Genomic DNA, 18621 nt, shown 5'->3' with positions numbered 1-18621 from the left:
CTATGAAGTAACAAGGAAAACCAGTCTTTGGGGACTACAAAGGACCCAAGTTAAGTTTCCAGGACCCATGTCACATGATTCAAAACTGCCTGTAACTGTAAGTTCATATAGCCCAACATCCTCCTCTTCTTTGAGACCATCTGTGTGGACATATCCACCCCACAAACACATAACAAAAATGAATGGGAGAACAAACAAGTCCATTCAACCTGAGTTACATAAAATACTGGCTCAAATGAAAAGATAATTAATAAATAATGTTTGCAAAGGACAAGATGGCACATACATTCATTCTCAATGGTCAGAAGCAAGCAGGTCACCACCAATCTGAGACAAGTCTGATCTAGAGGCTACCCAGGGCTATATAATGAGACCTTGCCTCAAAATATTATTATTAATGAGGCACTGGAGTGACACATTAGCAGCTAACAGCACTGGCTGTTCTTCCAGAGTACACAAATTTTATTTCTAGCACCCAGTGGATAGCACACAACCATTTGCAAATTTAATCCCAGCCAAACTGATGACCTTTTCTGGCCTTCAATAGCATCATGCTGAAAACTGTGGCTGAAAACTGGCATCATGCTGCTTCCTGGCAGAAGTCCTGAGGCTTCAGTACTGAGCTCATCTGTAAATGGACCTCCACTAATTTTCTAATGTCTGTCTGCCTGTCTGTCTGTGTGCTTTATTTGCACTCCATGTGTGTGACTTGTGCCCTCAGAGACCAGAAGTCAGTAAACATCCCCTGGAGCACATGGTTATGAGCCACTATGTAGATTTTGCAATTCAAACCTGTTCTGTCTTTGGCAAAAGTTGTAATGACTCCTAATACTCCAGCACCTATGTTAATAGACTTATTTCTTTTATATGTACATGTGCATGACCTAGATATATGTTTATGCATAATGTGTGTGCTTTGTAGACACAGAGGTACCTGGAACTGAGTGGTGGTGAGCCACATTGTACATGCTGAATAGTGAACCCAGATCTCCTAGAAGAGCAGCCAGTATACTCATATTTCTATACAGCACCTCATTTTTTGTTTGAGCCTAATATACTTTTTGGTACTTTAAAATCTCACCAACACAGCTGCCCATTAGACATGCAAACATTTATAAGGAAAATCTCACAGTACATCAACCCTATAGGCAACTAAGGAATACTGAGATCATGAGGAATCATCTTCCCCAGGGAAAACATAACAATTGATTATCCAGTACCAAATGGTGAACCCTGAAAACATACAAGTGACATTATATAGACTGAACAGAGTGTACTCATGCAGTTAAGAATATCTATCTATCTATCTATCTATCTATCCACATATATAATGGCAATGAAAAGAGGCTATGAATTTTTTGTTGGTTTTTTTCCTTCTTTTTCTAAAATAAATTTAATACACTTTATATCCTGGTCACTGTCCCCTGTCCTCTTTTGCACAACCTTCCCCCATTGCCCCTCCCTTTCTCCTCTGAGAGGGTGGAACACAGTTCCTGATTATTATCCTGTCCCTGGCATATCGAATCTCTTCAGGGCTAGGTGCATCCTTTCTCACTGAGGCCACACAAAGCTGCCCACAGATTTAGGGATAGCCCCCTGTGCCAGTTGCTTGAAACTGACATGAAGACTGAGCTACACATCTGCTACATATGTGCAAGGGGTACTTTGGTCCAGCCCATGTATGAAGAGTAAATGAATTTAAAAGTGAGCAAGAAGAGTTGCATGAGAGGGTTTAGAAGGAGGAAGAGGGGACATGGAGTAGTGTAATTATAATCTCAAAAATAAAGGAGGTTTTTTTTTTTGAAAAAAAAATTTATCTTATTTTTATTTATATCTCACTGTGTGCCTTTGTGTGTATATGCATATGTTCAAAAATCTACCAATAAAGGCCCAAAAAGAATGTCAGTTTCCCTTGGAAATAAGTAACAAGTGCCTTTAAGTTACCATATGGATCCTGGGAATGAAAATTACATCTTCAGAAAGAGCAGTAAATGCTCTTATCCTTTGACCCATCTCTCCAGTTCCCACTTTATTTTTGATTGACTTGCAAATATTGTCATTCATATGGAAACTGAGTTTGTCAGAGTGCTTGTCTAGGATTCAGCTCTGTGTTCAATAAACGACAATACCTGTAATCATGTCATTAGGGAGATGGATGCAGTAAGAACAGAATTTCAGGATATTCTCAGCTACATATAGTTTGAAGCTAGATTGCAGTTAAAGAGACCCCAACTAACTCCATGATGGAAGTACCACTCAAGCCATAAAACTCAGAATCTAGACAGCACCACTTTCCAAAATGACATCAAAGATGTAATTTGCCAACCTCTGTAGTTCTGGGAAAGTCTCTAAATGTACCAACCTTACTTTTTGGATTCTGCAATTTGTCTTGTGTCTAACTGTTCTTGTTAACTGAAGTGTGTGAATCCAGGACATGGTTATTTTGCTTAAAAGCTCACCCTGAAAAAGGTGCAGTGCTACACTGGGACCCAAAACACTAATGCACTTGCCACTCTGCTCAAAGATTTTTCTATTGGCATAAATCCATATCTGAGCAGTCTCCTCAGGTAGATACCCCACAAATCTTAGTCTCAAAACAAAAATAATGATTTTTCCCCTCAAATAACCTTATATGTTGATGAGTAGATACGATACTGGTATATGAACAAGATTATTGGAGAGTGGATTCCAGATGAATTGTAGAAGATGGAAGCAGAGGGATCAGAAACTCTTGACCAAGCTGAATGAAGCATATCAGTGAAAAAGCATATCAAAGAACTAAATGGCTGAATGTGGCAGTGCATGCCTTGGGTGACAAATGCAGGAGGATCTCTATGAGTTTGAATCCAGCCTTTTCTCCAAAGTGAGTAACAAAATATTTAGGGCTGTTCTGCAGAGAAACCCTGACTCAAAAGAAAAAAAAGATGAAGAAGAAGGGGGAGGAGGAGGAAGAGGAAGAGGACGAGGAGGAGGAAGAAGAAAAGGAAGAAAAAGAAGAGAAAAGAAAAGGATAGGAAAGAAAAGAAAAGAAGAGAATCCAGGCCCACCATCTATGTATTCAGAACACCTGTGAACTCTATACAATCCAATCTCTATGAACTGGTGAGGCTGGAGAGCTTCAGGTCACCACCCTTGTTCCCTCCCTCAGACCTAGGTTTTGGTGCTCATCCATTAGCATGTGAAATCATCTCCCCCACAACCCCAAGTCAATGCAGGGGAACTACAATTACTTGATCTCTCAGAGAGCCAGGAAGACCTCTTCTTCCCTGCTGTCCTCCACCTAGGAAAGATCTGGTTTACAGAAGGTCACCATATCTGTACACTCCCACTAAGGCTTGGGTAATAAGCAGGATGTGGCCAAGAGTAGTAATTCACCTCCGTTACCTTAGTATTCTGGAGTGGGAAACAGGACCGTCTGGTATTCCAAGCCAGCTTGGATTAAGTGGGTGATCCTGGGACAGCCTAGTCTACATAATGAGTTCCAGGGAAGCCAAATCTATACAGGGATTCCCTACCACAAAACATTAATTTAAAAAGTGAGACCCTATCTGAAAACAAGAAATAGATAGTCAAGATATCTGAGTGAATCACAGTGATTTCAGCTAAGTCTAATAACAACATGAGTTCTATCACTGGAACACTCAAGGTGGAAGGAGAAAGCTAACTACTAAATGCTTCCCTCTGACCTCCGTACATGTGCCAGGAAACAACTATAAACAGATAAACATAATTTTTAATTTTCCTTTTATTTTATGTGTTTAAGTATTTTGACTTCAAATAAATGCATGTGGCCACAAGATCAGATCCCCAAGAAATGGAGTTACAGATAGTTGTGATCTGCCACATATGCACTGAGCATGGAGCCCAGTCCCTGTGGAAAAGCAGAAAGTGCTTTTAACTAGCAGTGCCATCTCTCTAACTTCCAAACCAATTTTAAAAGCCTTCTGACAGAGACAGCCTATTGCATATCCACCTACCCATCACACCTGATCTAAATCTGTCCTGCTCCCACCAAGACCTCCTAATCTAAGAGGATTACAGTATTTGCTAAATGGTAACATCTGGGCCAAAGAACTACTTGTGAGGAGGGAGACTGTAGTGCCCAAGGGGCCATAAGAAGACACCAAAAGGGAAGAAGAGGATGCTGTGTGGGAGTCTCATTTGGAGTGTTAGCAATGAGACAACTTCACAGGCCTGCCCCAGTGACCTAGTGACTATAAGATAAGTCATCACTAGCTGCCAAGAGGTGACACGTTTCTGCTGTTGATAGGAGTAGGATATCATTACTATGCATATATTCTATATCCCCTTATAAAATGGCAGTTCCCCTCCTCCACAAGCTTTTTCTCCTTCCATCTTCACTCAGAGGCAGCCTCCACATACTACTTCTTCCAAGAAACCTCCCATGTGAAGTCTGTCCCACGGTGTGACTTTGTGGTTTCCATCACTTAAAAGATAACACAGAGTAGTCAGAAAGAAGCAGCCTTCACAAAATGATCACAAACTTTTCCATGTTCAAACTATCCAATGTACTTTAATTAAATTGAATAAAAATTATCAAAGTTCTTGAGAATTGACTACACTGAACAGCTGAATACCACATATATAATCGGTATAGTTAAGCTATGTGCCAAGCACAAAGGATGATCTGGGTTGTGGGGAGGAGAGTTGGAGTTCAAGGTCATCTTCTGTCTCCTGGCAGTTCAAGGGCAGCATGAGCTGCATTAGACCATGTCTCAGAATAAAAATTTAAAATGTCCAGTATGGAAGTATATGAAGTATATGAAGATGGAAGGGTAAGAGAAATAGTCTTCTTCAACTGCAAATTGGTGTTTTCTAGTACCAAAAAGTAAACCTTACAAATACACATATAAGTAAGAGTATAAGGAATGATCAGTGTATATTTAAAACACACACACACTGGAATGTGTTTGTAATGACAATTAATGAAGAATCTATGATTTTGAAAAAATAACAAACAGGGATAAATGGGAAAGTCTGAAAGTTTTAAGGGGACAAAGGGAAGGAATAAATAGTGTGATTAAATAATAATCAAAAATAAGAGAAAAAATTCAGGATTAGAGCTATAGCAGAGTGATAAGGAATTTGTACCAAGTGCATAAAATACAGGTTAATTCCTCAGCCACATGAAATAAATCAATAGAAATAACATCCAAAGGTTGAACATAATGAAAGTGAAGCACTAGAAAAGAATATAAATGGCCAAATGCAAGGTAAGCAGGTAGAGGCCTATGGGGAGGAAGAGACCAAGAGAAAGATCAGAACACAGGGGAGAAGGAAGTAGAGACGATATGAAAACAGCATAATGATACTTATGCATTTGCATTGTTTGGTTTCATTGTATTAAAATGGGATCTCACTCAACCACCAACAGAAAAGCATACATGGTGTATTAGTGTTTTCTCAAGTACCATCGGGTCTGATGGATCATATGGTAGAGTGGTAGAGCAGCCTGGACATGTTGAAGAACCTTCTCCTGTTCCAGACCCCACACAAAGCTAGCAGCTTTCAGAGTCACTTGGTAAATAGGCCTGAGTAATACACCCAAGTGATGAATGTGCTATCTCCAGAATCCAAATAGACCCACTAAACATTGTGCTTCTTCCTTGGTTGTGGGAGAGGCCAGGTACAATAAATTATCTTTTACCTTAGAAGGAATATCTCTGAATGCCCCATACCACTGAACTCCTAAAAATTTCACTGAGGTAGATGATCCTTGAACTTTGTTTGGATTTATTTCTGATCCTCTTACACACATATGTGTTACCAGTGAGTCCTAAGTGGTTGCTACTTCCCGCTCAATTGTTTCATAAAGTATCATGTCATCAATATAGTGCACCAATGTGATATCTTGTGGAAGAGACAAATGATCAAGATTCCTTCTAAGTTATGACACCGGGCAGGAGATTTAATATATCTTTGAGGCAAAACTTTAAAGGAATAATGCTGGCCTTGACAATGGAAAGAAAATTACTTCTGGTGGTCCTTATGGACAGGTACTGAGAAGAAGGCATTTGCCAGATCAATAGCTGCATGTCAGGTACCAGGAGATGTGTTAATTTGCTCAAGTAATGAAACTACATCTGGTACAGCAGCTGCAAGTGGAGTTGCTACCTGATTTAGTTTTCGATAGTCAGTTGTCATTCTACATGATCCATTTATCTTCTGAACTGGCCGGATAGGAGATTTAAAGGGAGACATGGTAGGAGCTAACAACCTTGAATCTTTCAAGTCCTTGATAGTGGCAGTAATTTCTGCAATTTCTCCAGGAATATGAAACTGTTTTTGATTCTTTGGCAGAGACAACACTAAAGACTTCCATTTAGCCTTTCCAACCATAATAGCCCTCACTCCAAAGGTAAGAGAAACCAATGTGAGAATTCTGCCAATTTCTGAGTATATTTATTCCAAATATACCTTCTGGAAGTGGGGAAATTACCACAGGATGTGTTTGTGGACCTACTGAACCTACTGTTAGTTGGAATCAGTCAAAACTCCATTAATTACTGGTTCTCCATAAGGCCCTACTTTAACTGGATGGCCACAATGTTTCTTGGGATTTACTGGTATCAGTGTCTTTCAGAACCAGTATACAATAGACCCCAGGAAGTCTGATTATATCTTTTCCCCCAGTGTACAGTTGCCCTTGAAAAAGTTTGTAGGTTCCTCTGGGGAAGAACCGGAGAAAGGCTTATAGCAAAACTTTTAGGTATCTTATTAAGATACTTCATCAAGAAAACCTGGTCACCCCTTCATTCAAGGAATCTAGATCTGCAAACTGGCTCAAGACTAGAAATTCATTCACTGGAGGAGATTGCCTTTTGCCATGACCCAATGTAGCCTTTTCTCCATTTGTTTGAGAAGTTTTCTGCTTATACAGATCAGATACGCAGTTGGCTTCCTATTTCATGCCTGTAAACACCAAGATTGTTTAGCCAGTACCAAAGGTCCAAATGAATCATGCCATTTTAAATTTCACTTCTCCTGTGCTAACCATTATGAGGTGTCATTAAAAACACTGTTTTGTCTACACTGTCCATTTTAATAGTGATAATCATCTTGCCTCTGGAGATTCAAACCTGCCACCTGGTCCTTGTTAACTCAGGGCCCAGTTAATCCTATTGAACTGAACTCATCTAATTGAGCAGCAGCATCTCCAACCCTAAGGTCTGGCACAAAGAAAAGGGCAAGAACAAAACCCTTCAAATGTGCTGGTGCCCCTCTTACCAGTTTCTGTCTTATAGGATTTGTGAAGGTCACATCTTCTGAGCCTTTCCATTGTGGAACATTACGTTTTACACAATGTATCCACTCTAGCACTTCAATTTTTCTAAGCCTTAAAATTCCTTCATCAATACTAAGCCAAGGGATATCAGTCATCTCCAGCTCCTTTTCAGTAGGCGATCTTTTGATAAACACTTCAGCCAACCATTCAAACAAATTTCTGACACTGTTTCTAACTGTGTAAGCTTCCATATTAAACCTAGAATCTCTACTCAGAGGGCCCATGTCAATAAACTCAGCCTGCTTTATTTTTAGGTTCCTTCCACCATTATCCCACACCCTTAAAATCCATTCCCACACATATTCCCCAGGCTTCTGCTTGAATGAATTGGCAAACTCATTAAGCCCCTTTGTAGTGTAGCAAATTTCCTCATGCACTACACTTTCTACTTCCCCTCTAGGGGACTGCTTTGCCTTGAGTCTGGTTATAGGTCTAAAAGATAAAAGAAACTATTGGTTGGCCTTGAGAACCATCAGTATCCTCTTGTCTGTCATTTTCTTCATTGAAAGTTACTGCTTTTTTTTTTTTTTTTTTTTTTTTTATGCTGGGGGATTAATTTCCTCATATGGGGAAGTCATTATTTCAAGGGGCAGGGCGAATGCTTGAGAATATGAAGATTCAAAATTCTCAGTTTCAACAGGGTCTTTCCACACATCCCCATCCCAAGTTATAGGATCCCATTATTTGCCAATTTATGCACTTATTTTAACTGCTAACACTGAGGATAGGACTTTAATTTACACTGTAATTCAGAGCCAAACTTACAATTGGGGCTTCAGAGTTTGATTTTCTGCAACTTAAGCTCAATGGCTCCTGGAGGCAATATTCCCTTCAATGACACACTTAGCAACTTTTAGATCGTTTACTTGCATCTGGAGCAAGTAAATGAATTTAAATTTAAGATTCCTTCTTACACCAATAAAATGGCTAAGATAAAAAACACAGGTGACAGCATGTTGGGAAGGATGTGGAGAAAGAGGAACACTCCTCCATTGCTGGATGGATTGGAAAATATTACAGCCATCTGGAAATCAAACTGGAGTTTCCTCAGAATATTGGAAATAGCTCTATCTATGGACATAGTTATACCACTCTTGGGCATATAACCAAGAGATGCCCCACCATGTCCCAGGAGCATGTGCTCCACCGTGTTCACAACAGCATTATTGTGACAGCAAGAGGCTGAAAACAAACCAGATACCCCACAACAGAAGTATGATACCGAAATTGTGGCTCATTTTCACAATGGAATATTATCCAGCTATTAAGAATGAGGAAATCATGAGTTTTGCAGGCAAATGGATATAACTAGAAAACATCATCCTGAAGAATATAACTGGGAACAAAAAGTACATGCTCACTAATAAGTATGTGCTCACTAATAAGTGGATATTGGCTAAAAAATAGAGAATATCCAGGATATAATTCATAGGATTAATGAAGTTTCTAGTGACTAAGCTCATATCATCAGGCTTGGCCCCAAGAAACCCCACCCACTAATAAATTTGTTGGCTCTGTTTCTTAATTTTCCTCAAATCATTTCTTTGGCAGCATGTCAAAAGTACTGGTTTCAAAGGGGGTTAAGAAAAATAGATGAATTTGACTACATGTTACAAAGCATCTTAAAGAAAGCATTGTAAGTCACTGAGAACATGAACGTTAAAACTACAGTGAGGGATTATTCCATAAAAAAAAAAAGAAAAATAAAGAAAGCATCTTAAGACCTGACACAGCGGACAGGCAAGATGGATCAGTAGGTAAGAGCACTAACTGCTCCTCCGAAGGTCCAGAGTTCAAATCCCAGCAAACACATGGTGGCTCACAGCCACCCGTAGTAAGATCTGATGCCATCTTCTGGTGCATCTGAAGTCAGCTACAGTGTACATATGTATAATAATAGATAAGTTCTTTGGCTGGAGCAAGCAGGGACTGAGTGAGGAGGGCTGACACAGAGTGAGCAGCAGTACTAAAATTTCAGTTTACAACAACCACATGAAGGCACACAACTATCTGTACAACTACAGTGTACTCACATACATAAAAATAAATAAACAGATCTTTAAAAGAAAAAAAAAGATCTGACACAGTACACTGATCTCACTGGGCATGCAGTGCTTGGGACCTCTTGGGTCCTGAGAAGCAAAAATAGGCAGCAAAGTCAGCTTTCCTCACAGAATTAGAACTTGCTCCTTATTCTGGATACTTCTATTTCAATACATAGCAAACACTATTTTTAAATGTTTCTTTAATCTTGAAAATTGCATATAGGTATATAATAAAATAGATTCATATATGTATACAATAAAATATCTACGTTTGGTGGTTTGAATATGGTTGGCCTAGGGAGTGACACTGTTAGTAGATGTGGTCTTGTTGGAGGAAGTATGTCACTGTGGGGGTGGTAAAAGATTACTTCCTGCTAAACTCCTGAGGAAGCCAGTCTTTTCCTGGGTGCCTTCAGATCAAGATGTAGAACTTTCAGCGCCTCTAGCCCCACATCTGCCTGGATGCTGCCCTGCTTCCTGCCATGATGCTGATAGACTGAACTGTTGACATGGTAAGCCAGCACCAATTAAATGCTTTCTATGTCTTGAAAAAAAAAAAAAAAAGAGTTGTCTTGATTATGGTGTCTTTTCACAGGAATAAAGCCCTTACTAAGACACTACCCCATATTTTCACCTTTAAACTTACCCCTCCATTCTCCCCCTTTGCAATAATTTCCATCAGTGGAGGAGATATAAGGAAACTCTAATTCTTCCAGGGTGAGTGGAGGGAGTCAATATTTTATTTCATTTTTATTTTATGAATATGAGTGTTTGCCTAAATGTATGTCTGAGTTTCACATAAAATCAATGCCCAAGAAGGACAGAGGAGGGTATCAGATTCCTTGGGACTAGAGTCACAGATATTTTTGAGCTGCCATGTGGGTGCTAGGAATCGATCACCAGTCCTCCAGAAGAGCAGTTAATATTCTCAATTGCTGCACTATCTCTCCACCACCAACAAACCAAGTTTGATTCCTTCAAACTTTCTTTTGCCATTATTAGGTGTAAAACAGAGGTTGGGTGATGGGCTGCCAACAGAACACTGGGTCAACCAAAAGCATGCTCACAGGAAAGTCTATATCCTGAGTGGATAATGGCCTCCCATGTCTGCTCAGATAGTGAACCCTTTCCCTAGTCTTCCTCAACCTATTCTTTAGCCCCTCCTTGAGATCTCATAGCCATATCCATATGGGGAAAATTTGTGTAAAAATGGCTAGGAAGAGTGACTTGATATCTAAGTGAAGTTTTCACCATTTCCTTGAATGTGAGATTTTCAACAGGCAACAAGCCCACCTGGGATGAGCTTTTTGCCAACAAGCACAGTTGAACTGGTTCAGGTTGGTGATGGTGGCAGGGAAGGTAATGCCACATAACACCAGGACCCTTCCCAAATTCATATCTTTTTTTTTTAACAATTACTAGATATTTCCTTTATTTACATTTCAAATGCTATCCTGAAAGTTCCCTATACCCTCCCCCTGCCCTGCGCCCCTACCCACTCACTCCTACTTCTTGGCCTTGGAGTTCCCCTATACTGGGAAATATAAAGTTAGCAATTCCAAGGGGCCTCTCTTCCCAATGATGGCTGACTAGGCCATCTTCTGCTACATATGCAGCTAGTGACACGAGCTCTGGGGGTACTGGTAAGTTCATATTGTTGTTCCATCTATAGGGTTACAGACCCCTTCAGCTCCTTGGCTGCTTTCTCTAGCTTCTCCATTAGGGGCCCTGTGTTCCATCCTATAGATGACTGGGAGCATCCACTTCTGTATTTGCCAGGCACTGGCATAGCCTCATACGAGTCAGCTATACCAGAGTCCCTTCAGCAAAATCTTGCTGGCATATGCAATAGTGTCTGGGTTTGGTGCCTGATTATGGGATGGATCCCCAGGTAGGGTAGTCTCTGGATAGTCCATCCTTTCATCTTAGCTCTAAAATTTGTCTCTGTAACTCCTTTCATGGGTATTTTGTTCCCTATTCTAAGGAGGAATGAAGTTTCCACACTACAGTCTTCCTTCTTCTTTATTTTCTTGTTTTGCAAATTGTATTTTGGGTATTCTTAATTTCTGGGATAATATCCATTTATCAGTAAGTGCATATATAATGACTTCTTTTGTGATTGGGGTACCTCACTAAGGATGATATCCTCCAGATACATCCATTTGCCCAAGAATTTCATCAATTAATTGTTTTTAATAGCTGAGTAGTACTCCCATATCTTATTAAATAATGCACTATGTTCAGTGTGTGTGGTCCGTGTGTGCATGAGATTGGGGCCGTTTACAGTATCACAGAAGTCCTAACTGTGGTCACACCCTCCAAAAGAATATAAGTCTCCCTCCTCCAGCAGTAATAGCTCTTCAGTATGGGATGAAACCTAGAGACCATATGCCCCATCAGTGCCAGACATTTTGGAGCTTGGCATTATGCAGGTAACCACAGCTGCTATGTGTTCATGTTTGTCATATCATGGTGAACAATTTGAGATACATTATGAACACTTTTAGAAATTACTTGTTCAGCAAAGGGATTCTCTCACATTGCATACCACTTCTGTCCCTTACCCTCTTTCTTATTAAGCATTCATAAAATAAATATTCTCCTTAAGAACTGCAAGCCTGAGCCAGGTGTGGTGGCTCATGCCTTTAATCCCAGCACTCAGGAGGCAGAGGTACACAGATTTCTGAGTTCTAGGCCAGCCTGTTTTACAGAGTGAGTTCCAGGACAGCCAGGGCTATACAGAGAAACTCTGGCTCAAAAAAAAAAAAAAAACAAAAAAAAACAAAAACAAAAAACAAAGAACAAAAACAAAAACAAACAAGCAAACAAAAAAAAGAACTCTAAGCATAGGTCTGATCTTTATATCACCTTTAATCCATTCCTTCTTTTTAATTTTGTATATATATATATATATATATATATATATATATATATATATGATATATGATATATTGTTCTGTGTTTTGGTAAAACTTTTGAGATAGGGTCCCATCCTATGTAACCATGGATGGGCTGGAAATATACAATTTCAGGCTGGCCTTGTACTCATAGAGATCCTTCTGCTTCAACTTTCTGAGTGTTGGGATTAAAGGAATATGCCACCAAGCCTTGCTCTTTCTGAAATTTCACTACATGGTGAAGGAAATATGGGTAATAAGTATGTGCACATGAGTGATGGAGCACATAGATGGCAGAAGCCCTCATATTTCCTGGAACTGTGGATACAGATGCTTATGGGCTGCCCAATATGGGTGCTAGGAATTGTACTTGGGAATTCTGGAAAAACAATAAACACTGCTACCCTCTAAGCCATCTTTTCCAACTTAGTATATTTTATTCCTTAAACAATTTTATGTAGTGAAACAATAGAGCATGAGGACAATTTTTAATTTTTATGAGAATCCCAAGAAATACTGGTGTGTTGTCTCAGAAGAGGAATTTTAAAATGCAGAGAAACTTTTTCCTATATTGGAAATGTTCTTAAAATGTGTCATTATTTGATGAGTAAATATACTTCTTTTAAATTAATGTTAAGAAATTTGGCAGGATATGAGTAATATGAAAGCAAAAGTTGTGTAAACAAGGGTGGGTTCTAATTATGGGGGATTTGATGTGTGTGTATATATACATATTTCATGAAAATATCTTGGTCAGCAATGCACCCCTAAAGACTCACAGAGTGTCTCATGAAAATCCTAACACCAGGCATGAGAAGCCCTCTTTTAATTTTGGTTGTGGTTTTCCAAGAGATTTCTAAAACTGCTACCGCTGTTTGCCCTTAGTGGCACCAGTCTGCTCAGGGTGGAAGGTAAAGCCTCATTTCTGAAGACATCATGCAGTTTCGAGATAGGCCAAGAGGACCCAAGCTGATTGAAAAGCCTCTTCCCTAAGGAGCAGCTTCTACTTTATCAGAAGGAGCCATAAAAGCTTCAAATGGAAAGAAGTAACCAACACTCCTACCCAGCTTTGTCACTTATAAACTACAACAATGATCAGCCTGGCGTGGTAATTTTATGGGTGTCGTGGCATGTATAACTTGGTGTTTATCAGTAACCCTCTAATTGGGTCAACCTGCTCAGGGAGAGAAATCATGTGTAATACTGGAAACCTAGCCATTTACCTAGAGGTCACGAAGTCATAGATCTTGTAGGAGAACCTACACCTTTGTGTTTTTAAATGAACATTATCTTCAGCTTCGCTATAAATATGTCTTTATACATTCCAATATGTGCAGACCTCACTGCCCATCAAGGAAATTTCTCCTTGCCATGATTGATACCATGAGAGAAGTCCAACCAATCAAAATGCAGAGTTGCTGGCTCCAGTCACAATACATATATCTACAAAGCAACCCCTGCACCTCAGGCTCAGGCATCATTGTGGGAAAGGTGGGGAGGAATTTTGCTGTGAGATTGTGTCTCCTAGAAATGTCAGAGATGCTACACCCATAAAGAAGTCTCACTAACATAACTAAACAAATGCAATACCAATAGGCATGGAAACATGTAAAGAAAAAACTCATGAGGCCTCAACCACAGAACTACAGACACTAAAGTAATTGTGAGAGTGGGAGAAATAGTTTTCACCAGGAGATGAGCAGAGCTGTTGTCTATCTATTTCCAAATTGTCAGTCTTGAAAAAGCATAAATACAAGTAACACCATACAGACTGAGCAAGTTATGTACTTAGGAATAATATATATGCATCAACAATCAAAGAAAAAAAAGCCATGAATTTGAAAGAGTTTAAGACAGGATACATGGGACAGTTTGGAGGGAAGAAAGAGGACAAGAACGTGATACAGTTGTGTTCTCAAAAGTTAAAAATAAAAAATAAAACTTAAATTAAAAATTAACATAATGATTATAAACAAGCAAAAAACAAATATGTACATGTTAAGATATCATAAATGCAAAGGCCTAGAGATTAAAAACTCTTGCCAACAATATACTAATGAGGTCCTGGGGACTGTGGCTAAGCAGTAGAGCACCTGCCAGATTTCCCCCAGTGAAGAACTTAGCGAAGTAGCTCAGAGGTAGCTAGAACACCCATCTAAAATTCACTGGTGAGACTGGTGACATGTCTCACCTATCCTTCACTAGCATATCATTTATATACCCTGGGCTCAATCTCTAGGATTAGATAGGAAAAAAAAAAAAGACAATATCTCTTACAAGTTTTAGTCACACTGCCAAACTTCATGACAAAGTGTTTGTTATTTAAATGCCTACAAATCTTTTAGTTCAAATTACAAACCTTCTGCTGCTTCCCCATGTTTTCCTCCCACATAATATTGTGGTATCCCTTATTTTCCCACATGTGAGGTCGCCTAGCAAACATAGATGGCAACTAGGAACCACAGGACCAAGGACCCGTGGTGAGGCTCTACACTCCTTCTGAAAGGTTGGTGTGTTGCTTCCTTCTAGTGGCCACTTAGCAACATAACAGTTATGTTGCCAGGAGCCTCTGTTTTGCACTGGCAGATGAAGTGGTTTGCTATTTCTTGTGAGCCTACTAGATTATGAAGTAACAAAGAAAACCAGTCTTTGAGGACTGCAAAAGACACAAGTTAAGTTTCTAGTACCCATGTCAAGTGGTTCAAAATTACCTGTAACTCTAAGTACATACACCCCAACATCCTCCTCTCCTTTGAGGCCAACTGTGTGGACATATCCATAACACATAACAAAAAACGAATGAATGAACAAACAAGTAAGTCCATTCAGCCTGAGTTACATAAAATACTGGCTCAAATGAATGGATAATTACTAAATAATTACAGGACACAGGACAAGATGGTACATGCCTTCAATTTCAGGGAGCAGAGGCAAGCAGATCTCCATCAGTCTGAGACAAGTCTTGTCTAGAGGCTATACAGGACTATATAATGAGACCCTGACTCAAAATTATATTATGATGAGGCGCTGGAGTGACACATTAGCAGCTAATTGCACTGGTTGTTCTTCCAGAGTAAACAAATTTGATACGCCACACTCAGTAGGGTATGCACACAACCATCTGCAACTCTAGTTCCAGGCAACCTGATGCCCTTTTCTGGCCTTCAATAGCATCATTCAGTAAAAGGCTATATTCTGGGGCTAAAAACTAGAATTGTGCTGCTTTCTGGCAGATGCCCTGAGGCTTCAGTACTGAGCTCAGCTCTAAATGGACCTCCACTAATTTTCTAATGCCTGTCTGCCTGTCTGTCTGCCAACCTGCCTGCTTACCTGTCTGTGTATTTTATCTGCACTCCATGTGTGTGACTTGTGCACTCAGATACCAGAAGAAGGCACAATATCACCTGGAACACATGGTTATGAGCCACTATGTAGACTCTGCAAGTCAAACCTGTTGTATCTTTAGCAAGAGTAGTAATGGCTCCTAATACTGGATCATCCCTTCAGCACCTATGTTATTTTAATAGACTTATTTATTTTATATGTTTATGTGAATGACCTGAATATATGTTTATGTACCATGTGTGTGCTTTATAGACACAGCGGTACCTGGAACTCAGTGGTGGTGAGCCAGCTTGTAGATGCTGAAAACTGAACCCAAATCCCCTGGAAGAGCAGCCAGTGCACTGATATTTCTATACAGCACCTCATTTTTTATTTGAGCCTAATATGCTTTTGGGTACTTTAAAGTCTCACCAACACAGCTGCCCAAGAGACATGCAAACATTTATAAGGAAACGCTCACAGTACCTCAACTCTATAGGCAACCAAGGAACACTGAGGTAAGGAGGAATCATCTTCCCCGGGGAAAAGCATACCGATTAATGGTCCAATACCAAATGGTGAACCCTAAAAACATAATAGTGGCATTATATTCACTGAAGAGAGTGTACCCATGCAATTAAGAATATCTATCTATCTATCTATCTATCTATCTATCTATCTATCTATCTAAACACATATATAATAACAATGAAAAGAGGCTATGAATATTTTGTGTTTTTTTTTTCTTTTTTTCTAAAATTAATTTATTCACTTTACATACTGGTCATTGCCCCATGTACCCTTTTCCACAATCCTCCCCAATCTCTCCCCTCCTTTCTCCTCTGAGAGGGTGGGACACCCCCTCCCCCTGCTTATTTCCCTGTCCCTGGCACATCAAGTCTCTTCAGGGCTGGGTGAATTCTCTCCCACTGAGGCCAAACAAGGCTGCTCAGCCAGAAGAACATAGTCCACCAACAGGCAACAGTTTTTTTTTTTTTTTTTTTTTTTTTTTTTTAATGTAAGTACACTGTAGCTGTCTTCAATACTCCAGAAGAGGGAGTCAGATCTCGTTATGGATGGTTGTGAGCCACCATGTGGTAGCTGGGATTTGAACTCCGGACCTTCAGAAGAGCAGTCGGGTGCTCTTACCGGCTGAGCCATCTCACCAGCCCCAGGCAACAGGTTTAAAGGCAGCCCCTGTGCCAGTTGGTAGGGACCCACATGAAGATTGAGCTACACATCCGCTACATATGTGAAAGGCATAACTAGGTCCAGCCCATGAATGAAGAGGCTATGAGTTTAAATGTGAGCAAAAAGAAATGCGTGAGAGGGTTTAGAAGGAGGAATGAGTGTTGGGGAGTAGTATAATTATAATCTCAAAAATAAAGGAGTTTTTTTTAAGGTTTATCTTATTTTTATTTATATCTCTCTGTGTGTCTTTATGTGTATATGCATATGTTCAAAAACTACCCATAAAGGCCAGAAGAGGGTGTCAGGATCCCATGGAACTAAGTAACAACTGGTTTTAAGTTATCATATGGATCCTGGGAACTAAAATTCTGTCCTCTGAAAGAGCACCAAATGTTCTTAACCTCTGACCCATCTCTCCAGTTCCCACTTTAATTTTTGATTGACTTGCAAAAAATGTCATTCATATGGAAATGGGTTTGTCAGAGTGCTTGCCTGAGATTCATGAAGCTCTGTATTCAATAAACAGCAATACCTGTAATCATGTCATTAGGGAGACGAATGCAGGAAGAACAGAATTTCAGGATCATCCTAAGCTACATATAGTTTGAAGCTAGGTTGGGGTATAAAGACCCTTGTAAAAGGACCCCAGCCTTTAATGCAATCCTAGGCCTTAGCACAACTGACTCCATGATGGAAGTACCACTCAGGACATAAAACTCAGAATGTAGATATCACTTGCCAAAATTAAAACAAAGATCTAATTTTCCAACATCCATAGTTCAGGGAAAATCTCTAAATGTACCAACCTTACTTTTTGGCTTCTTTAGTTTGTCTTCTGTCTAACTGTTCTTGTTAACTGAAGTGTGTGAAACCATGACATGATTATTTTGCTTAAAAGATCATCCTGAAACAAGTGCAGTGTTACATTCTGACCCAGAATACTAGTGCAGTTGCCACCCTGCTCAAAGATTTTTCTATTGCTTTAAATCTTTATCTGAGCAGTATCCTCGGGTAAATACCCCACAACTCTCAGTCTCAGAACAAAATTAATGATTTTTCCCCCTCAAATATTCTGGCATATTGATGAGTGGATAAAATAAATTGTCCAGTCTACATAAATTAAACTGAATAAAAATGATCAAAGTTCTTGAGAATTGACTACACTGAACAGCTGAATACTATATATATATAATAGGTATAGTTAGGCTATGTGCCAAGCACAAAGGATGATCTGGTTGTGGGAAGGAGAACTGGAGTTCAAGGTCATCTTCTGTCTCCTGGCAGTTCAAGGGCAGCCTGAGCTGCATTAGACCATGTCTTAGGATAAGCTTTTAAAATGTCCAGTATGGAATGCCGAGGGTGAGATAAATAGTCTTCTTCAACTTCAAATTGGTATTTTCCATTACCAAAAGTCAGCCTTACAAACACACATATAAGTAAGAGTATAAGGAATAAGCAGTGCTTATCTAACACACTTACACACACACACAGTGTGTGTGTGTGTGTGTGTGTGTGTGTAATGACTATTAATGAAAAAGCTATGAATTTGAAAGATAGCAAAGAGGGATAAATGGGAGGGTTGAAGGGTTTGAGGGAAGAAAGTGAAGGGATAAATGAGGTAAATATATTATAATCAAAAAAATTAGAGAAAATTTCAGGATTAGGGCTAAAGAACAGTAATAAGGAATTTTTACCAAGTGCATAAAACACAGGTTCAGTCCTCAGCCACATGAAATAAATCAATAGAAATAATATCCAAGGGTTGAACATAATGAAAGTGAAACATTAGAAATGAATATAAATTGTTGAATTCAAGGCAAGCAGGAAGAGGCCTATGGGGAAGAAGGGACCAAGAGAA

Source organism: Mus caroli, unplaced genomic scaffold (genome assembly GCF_978045245.1).
Source record: "Mus caroli unplaced genomic scaffold, Mus_caroli_1 scaffold_8, whole genome shotgun sequence".
Lineage (NCBI taxonomy): Eukaryota > Metazoa > Chordata > Mammalia > Rodentia > Muridae > Mus > Mus caroli.
The sequence above is the reverse complement of the archived record's forward strand: the minus strand, read 5'-3'. Positions refer to the sequence as shown.